The sequence below is a fragment of the Botryllus schlosseri genome, chromosome 14 (assembly GCF_051294905.1).
Source record: "Botryllus schlosseri isolate E-star chromosome 14, Bs_hap1, whole genome shotgun sequence".
NCBI classification, from domain to species: domain Eukaryota; kingdom Metazoa; phylum Chordata; class Ascidiacea; order Stolidobranchia; family Styelidae; genus Botryllus; species Botryllus schlosseri.
The window spans coordinates 21,680,495-21,689,014 of NC_137249.1; the positions used below are offsets into that span (position 1 = coordinate 21,680,495).

The 8,520-nt window shown below is 40.3% G+C and overlaps 1 long non-coding RNA gene across 1 annotated transcript; it reads right to left on the minus strand.

Annotated features, from left to right (window-relative positions):
• Window positions 1–356: 356 nt before the first annotated feature.
• On the minus strand, window positions 357–957 carry LOC145456589 (uncharacterized). The gene is made up of 2 exons (XR_013920655.1): window positions 611–957; window positions 357–548 (listed from the first exon to the last, which is right to left on the minus strand). It is a non-coding gene; the product is annotated as an uncharacterized LOC145456589 (long non-coding RNA).
• Window positions 958–8,520: the final 7,563 nt, after the last annotated feature.

Sequence of the window (8,520 nt, forward strand, 5' to 3'; positions counted from 1 at the left end):
TATTTAATTAAAACGGCCCAAACACCGCTCATTTGTGTCGAGGTTGATAAAGGGGTGATGCGTCGAAAAAGGTGGGGTAACACAGGTTTAGACAGAGTCAATCATCTATTAACAGAAATGGTAGACATCTGATGAACATGTGATTCCCCATGCCGCAGACATGAAATAACACTGTTGCGCGTGAAGCAACAATTCAACATCTTAAGCCAAGTGTTGAGTGACCATGACCACAACTTCCTTGAGAACTCGATCATTTTCTTCATCTGTTGCTTGTTACATGTACCACCTTCGACTACACCCCTAGATACGCATGATAGCGATCTATATTATAATATTTTAATTGTAGGCTACATATGTCTTCTTGAAATTTCAATTTAGTATTGTTATTAAAGACCATTACTTGGTTCGGGAAGGATGCGTAAGAGTGCGTCTGTGGCTCAATAGTGTAATTCCAATCCACTGGGCTATTTTGCATAGAATCACGTAGACTAGGAACGAATATCTGCGGGTACTTGAAGTCCGAATCTCCCGCTTCAAGTAATAAGACCCTGGAGCGAAAATGCTTTGGTCATATTCAAAACAAAACCAATCGCAAGCGTATACTGCATACCTGACACCCTCGTCTTCCGAGAGACGGTTCGCAATCACACATCCAGTGGTCCCGCCACCCACTGGAAAGAAAGTAATCAGGTGTGATAATCGCAATATCAATTCTCAATGCCCTGCGACCTTGTGTAATATGATAGGCCGCAGTATCAAATTTGACATCTTCCAATAACCTCATCCTGCCTTCCGGACACTGCGCGGCATTGCACCACTTGTCAAATACAAATGATTGAAACCCTACGCTTATATCAGTAGCCAATAGGTATTTTGAGCTCCATATTAGAATTTCGTTTGTTGGAGATTCCTGCATCTATACGTTGTTCAAATTCATTTTACTCGTTGGTGTACTACACGAGTCCACTAACCTTAGCAGTCCGCACTTAATTCCCCTGGAAGCTCCAGCATACTATATAACGTTCTGGTCCCAGTTCGTTTTACTAATATTTTCTTTAGATCCAAACACTACAAAACCGCGATAAAATAAAATGATATGAAGGTGTCGAAACGTGTTGGAGTAGTGTTTAAACCAAATACCTACAATGGCATGGCAAAATGACGAAATACCGCACTAAAATAATTAATATAAATAGAGGGATCGATAATATTTTCAATTGACGGATTTATTTAATAGTCCAGCTGTGCACGCAGATCGACAGACAGTAATTCACCGATATCACACGTCCAAGTTTCCCAATTAGCGTATTGAAGTATGTTGGGTTACATTTGATACAAAACCAATTTTAAAGCAATCATGTTTAAAACATGGCCCTTGTTTAAAAATCATTTAATCTGTGAGTGTGACGTCACAGTGGATTGACATTGATCATTGAAAATTTAGGGTAAATATGGTTCCTTGGACGAAAACGGGTTCCGAGCCGTGTCATAAACGGACAAAAATATCTTTAATCTGGACCACATAGGTATGTAGCGTTTTTATGGTCAGTGGTCATCAGATCATCCATTCCCTACCAATGATCTATATCTACGGGCTATAACCCTTGATTCGTCATCTTTGGCTGAAATTCTATAGGCATGGCGCTGGCAGTATGACCCGCAATAACACAACATCAAGAACGAAATACGCGACATGTGGGAAGTCAGCGAATGACGGTTATTCAAACAATCAGTGAAATTGATATAAAGAATGCATCGTTGTCAAATGCAAAAAAAATAGCAGGCGTACGGGATCCAACTTTATTGGATATGTTTATTGTATAATAAAAACCAAACCCATGTAATTGGGGTGTTGCCTACTGTATAACTTGTTTATGGGGTAATATCGGTAGCAAGCATAGAAATCCGTTATACACGCTACGCAATATCAATGTAGCAATAGTCAGACGCCGAATCAGCTGTCCGATCTGACCCAGACCGTTAAGGTATAAGCTTATATTCCCTTGCAAGTCCTCGTCGAAACTGTTGGCAAAAATGGATTTTATTATAGCATTTGATTGCTCCAGTAGGTAGATTTGGTGACGTGTAGAACGTCAGCATATAATTAATTAGGCATTGTGGCTTATGTGGCCTGAGTCGTCGCTAGCTATCGTGTACAATGTACATTAATATAGCACTTTACTGAAATGTAGGATTGGAATTGCCAATATGACGTCACGTGACGTTATAAGGTTCTCGTTCGCGGTCACACAGAATCTTTCAAAAAATTTCGCGTTCAAAAGAACCCGAACCTTTTAAGGGTATACACCATTTCTAATAGTTACTGTTTGAACGCTAGGCCCTTGCGGGAGTCTGATTTCAAAGATAACGCAGTTTTTTGGTGTTTTGAAATGATGAAAATATTAATAAACTGATTCTGATACTGAGAATCACGGAATGTACATTATAAAATATAAGTTTATTGATTTTCAAAGTGCTGTAAAATGCAAATAGCAGTACCGATTAAATGCCTATAGTAGGCTATATATATATAAGACTCACCTATACTATGAAATCATACTCAGAATTCGCTTCGTTGATGACAATATCCCCTTGGCGCATTCGTGCGAGAATAGCAAATAAAACCGCGGCGGATGCTAAAATCAACTTCATCCTGCCGCATATGCCTAGAATACGATTCTCGTCAATTCGTCTATTTGACGATCTACCTTACTATAGTACATATTAGCTTTTGCCACCACGCTTATAGCTTCGATAGAGTTTCCCCGAGATCATTGGATACGCTGAAGAAGTTATTCAACTCTTCTTGCCCTAATTGGCCCCTAAGGCAGAAAATAAAGGCAACAAGTGCCGAAACATGACATATACATATTTTCAAATCGTATTTGGGAGCATTACATGTAAATATGTCATTGTTCTACAAAACACGTATCAATGTGTGAAATTGCTGCATAAAACTTCATAGCAGTTCAAATCCAGGTGTTTGGAGGTGTCGGTGGTATGAATGCGAAATGTCAAACCATCCATAAGTATTTCCAATATATTTGTTGTTTGAATACCATCTGGGGTTTCAAAATTGGCGTCTGGAGTTTATAGTTTTTAATCCTATAGCCCAATTCCTATATGACTGAAAGACAGAATAACACGCTCCAGCAAATGATTAAAGTTGCATGTATACCTAAAGCAGTGCATTCCAACATTTTTCAGCTCGTGACCCACTTTTCATCCAAATTTTAATGTCCGACCCACCATGACATATGACATAACGAATGAAATGTTTTGAAATGTTTTGTGGTATTCATGCTGTTTTTCGACCGCTATGGTCATTTACACCAGGCCGGTACTCTTTCTTTCGATTCCGTAGCTGCCGACTTGTAGCAAGTCCCACTTCCTGGCTTTGACAACGCTTACGGGGGCGAGATGGCGAGTATAGGAGCCTGTGTATAGATATACCTACAACACTTGGGACGGGATTATGGTGTCGAACAGCACTGTCGGACTCGAATCCGCAACCTATGGGTGTTGCAGCTGTGAATCAGAGCGATGGCTCGCCACGCACAATGCGTCGTGTGAGTAACGAGTTAAACGGGATGCTCACAAGTTGCACGGAAATTCAGGAATACAGGTGTATGATTGTATGAAGCAGACAGGAATTATTACACGTAACACAGTAGTTCCCAGGCTTGTTCGTCCCGGGGCCCCTTTGGTCGATATTTGAGCTGAAATTCCCCCCTATGAAAAAAATGTCTGTGACTAAAAAGGTGCTTTCTAACGCAAAACCACTTGTTGACTGAGCAATTACTGGACAATCATATTTAGATATGTCCGAACTATGTGGAATGAGGACCGCAATACCCCGTGGCAAAGTACAGCTAAACTTGACATGTTTTTTTACCGGTCGTGTAGCCGCTGACGAAACGTAAATCACTAAGGGCGTTTGCTATGATCTTGAGTCGAATCGATGAATTTGATACATTTTTCACATTAGCTCATATATTGACTTAAAAAGGTAAACAGTTTCACCAGCGGCCTTGTGCTGAATTCGGCTTGACTTTTTCCTGCTTAGTGGCAAGTTGGTCGGCGGCTGTCGCGGGCTCAACCAAATCGTCTTGCAAGCCTCATTTTATAAGGGGGTGTATACATCTACGGAAGGCATTTAAACATACACCCAGCTGAAAATTTACAATTGTAAAGAATTAGTTTCTAGATAACATCTCTACCATAAAAATCTAAAAACCTTGTGAACATGGTGTGTGATGACTATTATGATCATTTACACTAGGTCACTTTCCGGCATTTTTTATATTCCGTAGCGGCCGACTTATAGCACGGACCACTTCTAGGCTTTTATAAGACACCGCATACTACACTTTTACAATGCTGGTGTCAGAATAAGTGTCTGTAGTTGGAACGAAATTTGGTATCATGATCAGGGCATGATATATGACACTATGGTATAGTACGGTATGGTATGGAAGTATGGTATGGTATGGAACGAAATTTCGGTATGGAATATGGAAGAGTGCAAGTATGGTATGGTATGGAAATTTACCAAGTATGGTATGGAACGTGTTTTCCATACTTCCATACTTTTTCCAAACTTTGACAGTTTTGCCAGAACTATGATAATAATCGTAATTTTGATTTGGCAAATTGTTTGCATACAACAGAAAATCATTCAATGTCTACGTGCATATCTCAAACGGTGATTCATGACTCACCCATCTCGGTCGACATCTATTTGAAGACAATTATTCCAATTAAAATAGCATACAAATAAATGATATTCGAGCGCTGTCGCGTTGCAATTAAATTTCGCTTATCCGCCTTATCGTAACTTCCACTGCGTAAATTACCCAATAAAGTTTTAAAATCGTAGACTCTTAGTATGTAGAAGTTACGTGAATATTTTTATCAATATGTTGAACTTGGAAATAATTTTATACGCCTTGGGAAGATTATCATCACGCAATATCTATTTGACAGAACCATCATTGTAATTCAAAAATATGTAGCTTGTCTTGGAGCGACGTTACGATATGACGGCCTACAACACGCACTATAATCTGGTTGATTCTGATATAATGGATAGCGGACACCTTGATGTTAGCTAATGAAGCTAATGTGTGTTACCCACAGATTGACGGGCAAAATAGACATTTGATTGGCTGTCGCAAAATGATTGTAGTGATGTAAAATTATATTTAAAGATATATTCTAATGCAGGTGTTTCCAATCGGTGGGGAATACCCCAATTGTGTGGAATTTAGGGGCCTCTGGTTGGGAATAGGGTTGGATTATCCGAATAACGGTTACCGGGTTAACCGGTTAATCGCAGGTTTTTTTATTATCCGATATCCGGATATAAATCTGCCGGTTAACCCGATAAATTAGTATCATTAATAATGTGTTTTAAACTTTTAGGAAGCTTCAATAACTCGTATTATCAGTGTTTCGCGCGGCCAATTAGCGGGATACGTCAATTAGCGGGATACGTCAATGCACTGTGTAATCTCCCGCTGAGAAGATCGCCAAATTAGGTCATTGATTGCCGCGAACTCGGCTATCGTTGCTAGCCTGATTTTTCGAGTCTTCAACAAGCCTATAGTTCCGCTGGCAGAATCACATCTGCAATAGGCTCTGTGGACATTATACCATCACTGGCTTACATAATCGCATCTGCATTGGCTTGGTGCTCACGAAATTATCGCTGGCCTGCACAATCGCATCAGCAATAGGCATGATACGAACGATATCATAGCTGGCGTAACCATAGTCTCGGGCCTGGCATGCGTTGGCTTCTATCTCTTGGTGGCTTGGAGACAATATGCCGCTGAGATTATTATGATCAGCGATTGCGATTAATGAGTGACATTGCGAAACTGAATGACATCGAATGTTCGCATTCCGGAAACATGCTCGTGCGTGCAAGCGTAATTGATTTCCGCTGATACTAAATTCGCAAAAAATCTATACCGCCTCGTTTAATTTAAAACGCCCCCCTTATTTTTCTGCTGGCTACGGGCCTGAACATGTGAATTTCTCATGGAGGAATTAGAGCGAGCTAGCATGTCGGCCTCAATTCCGGTATCAGCAGGGTTGTGATGACTCGAGTCATGACTCGACTCGAGTCAGACTCGAGTCACGACTTTCTGATAACTCGACTTGACTCGAGTCATTTTCTCAAATTACGAAAATGACTCGACTCGACTCGAGTCAATCTGTGTATTGACTCGAATTGGACTCGAGTCATTGCGCATGACTCGAACCAAGTCATATGACTCGCGACTCAGACGGCCAAGACCGACATTTCATTGTAATTTCGTAACCACCCTATTGAGATTTCGTGTATTGGTACGGGTATTTGAAAATGCGACAGGAAACTGTTAAAAATGAGGAAAATTAGTATTTTATAAATGCGAACCATTCGATATCACCAAACAGAGTTATAAAAGTGGGTTTAACATAACTTTAACTGGAAACTGAGAAGTCAACACAATGACTTGGACTCGGACTCGAGTCATAACACCATGACTCGGACTCGACCCACTGTTCGATGACTTGGACTCGACTTGACTCGGTGGTGAATTGAAAATGACTCGACTTGACTCAAAACTATAAAACTGAGATTGACTTGTGACTTGGAGCTTTATGACTTGGTTACAACCCTGGGTATCAGCTACTCGTCCTTCCAGTACTGGACACCTAAACAGAAGAATGGGCAAAAAGGAAGCGCTGCTTACTATATTCAGCCTTGCTTACTACAATTCAGCCCATTTTGTGGAAGCAGAAAGAGCATTTAATACGTCTGGACTCTTTGTTACCAAACTCGGTCCCGGCTACAGGATGCCACTATTGATGCGGTGTGCTTTATAAGGAGGGAGCTGCAATTACACTGTGTAATGATTTTGCGATCCATTTTTCATGCAGACCTCGTGAAATCGATTATCTCGCTTAGCATTCACTATCCGGTTAACCGGTTAGCTAAATTCCAAATATCCGGATATATCCGTTATCCGGATAGTGAAAATTATTGATATCCGAACTAACCCTAGTTGGGAATAGGCTCACTTGGAAAACAAACTCTTTACAGTTTTAAGTTCGTTTATTAAAGTCTGAATGAAAAGCCGATCGTATATATTTATACTATTTCTTCGCTCATTTGCAATTCAGCAATTCGTATTATCAGAATTATCAGTATTATCCAATTAGCGAGAATCGATTGGACAGCGGCACGCGATCAGGTTGTTATTCATTCGCATGTGAAATAGTGTGATCGAAATCACCTGATACGTTAAGATAAAAGTTCATATGCATATGAATATGTATTCACGGGAGATCGTGGAATCGCTAATTGATAGCATAGCCGGACTCGTTACTGATGAAATTACATATTTCTTTCTGCTCGAGTTATAGAAGCGTACGACAGTGTAGGTTATGGTGGCTTATGCAATATATTCGGCATTTATACATGTAAATTGATGCTAGTTTGGTACAGTTGGAAAAATTTCAAACCCTTGCTATTTTTCTGTCGGCACACGTCACATATCCATTTTACGGAGGCGCAGCATTGCGTGTATGGTTACCAGTTCACTGCTGATTAATTTTATTACGTGCTGTTCCTTTCTGGGGGTCTTAACTTTCACCAATGGCAAGTCTGTACAAAAGAAAGTCTTACCAAATTTTATTGGAGTAGCAATTTTTAAGTGTGTAAAGGCTGGGAACCAATCTTATAATGTGACAATACCTTTGTTTTATGTAATTCCGTAGAATAGGTTACTACTAGCATGCGTTGCAACACTAGATTTACATGTAGGGAGATTCTGTTGTGATTTCCAAAATATCCCGCGGGTATAGGCTTATATTATACGTTTCTACATCGCTGACGATATATGATATAGAGAAACTGGGGATATCATTGGTGCATCGGGGCTGTTTAAATTGATAATCTCATCCAAAATAATTAGAATATAAACGCCGGAACATTTCCACACATCAAAAATAGAATATCACTTGAGCGGTTGGTCGAGTTGAAAAAGTATGGAAAAAGTATCAAATATGGTACGGAAGATTGTTGTTATGGTATAGAAAATTGTCAAGTATGATATGGAACGATTGGGCGGGTATGGAGTATGGACGATTCCCATTCCATTCCATACCATACCATGCACTTATCATGATACGAAGCTTGTGCTCTAGTGCAAACGTTGTATCGCTCGATATTACCCGATGGTCGACATTACTAGGCTCGAGTTGACTTGTTTATGTTCCAATACATCTTTTTCCGAAGTAGTAACCACTAGGGAACTTTCAAAATTCATATACTTCGCATCTATCCACTTTGCTGCAGTAACTAGCTTTGACCACCCCTATTTGATGTGTGCCTAGATAGCGCACTGGTATAATCCGCAGCTGCAACACCAATGGGTGCAGGTTCGAATCCGACCGAGGTCGACTTCAGAATTCCGATACCTAAGTGTTGGAGGTTTAACTAGACTCCTCCTCGCCACCTCATCCGCG